The sequence below is a fragment of the Phacochoerus africanus genome, chromosome 1 (genome assembly GCF_016906955.1).
Source record: "Phacochoerus africanus isolate WHEZ1 chromosome 1, ROS_Pafr_v1, whole genome shotgun sequence".
NCBI lineage: Eukaryota > Metazoa > Chordata > Mammalia > Artiodactyla > Suidae > Phacochoerus > Phacochoerus africanus.
In genome coordinates this window covers 135,297,772-135,298,454 of record NC_062544.1, presented here as the reverse complement: position 1 = coordinate 135,298,454, position 683 = coordinate 135,297,772, and the positions used below count along the sequence as shown (strand labels likewise).

Sequence of the window (683 nt, the reverse complement as noted above, 5' to 3'; positions counted from 1 at the left end):
ATTGGTCTTGGCTATTGTGAACACTACTGCTATGAACATAGGGGTGCATGTATCTTTTCAAATTACAGTTTTCTTCAGGTATATGCCCAGGAGTGGGGTTGCTGGACCAAGTAGTTGTTCTATACTTAGTTTTTTAAAGAACCTCTTTAAAGACTGAGGAGTAGCAGAGAATCAAAACTACCTTGAAGATTGTTCCTTGAAGTTGTGGTGCAAGATCCAGAACTGAGGAAGTCCATTAGTGTGGAGCTTCTTCTCTGGGTATGCATGAGGGTGTGTGTATATGTGTGAGTGCATTAGGTGTGCCAGGGTTCTTCAGAGAAACAGAACCAATAGGATGAAATAGGACATATAAATCATATTGATGCATATAGAGATACTACACTTGATCTTAGCCAAAAGGCCGAGAAGCGATGATGATGCATATAGAGATATCTATCTATATACAGAAGGGAGGGAGATTATCATGAATTGGCCCAGTTGATTAGGACACTGGAGAGTCCAAACCCATAAAACCCAGTAATATAATTTCCAGTTCAAAGCTGAAGGTCCAAGAACAAGAAAAGCTGATGGTGTAAACATCTATCTGCGTTCAAGTCCAAAGTCAGGAAATGACTAGTGGCCCAGCTTAAAGACCATCAGATAGAGAGAATTCTCTTTTACTAGGCTTTTATTCTATTTGGGGG

At 40.1% G+C, this 683-nt stretch overlaps 1 pseudogene; it reads right to left on the bottom strand.

Annotated features, from left to right (window-relative positions):
* Positions 1–329: 329 nt before the first annotated feature.
* Positions 330–412, bottom strand: LOC125114600 (uncharacterized; annotated as a pseudogene).
* Positions 413–683: the final 271 nt, after the last annotated feature.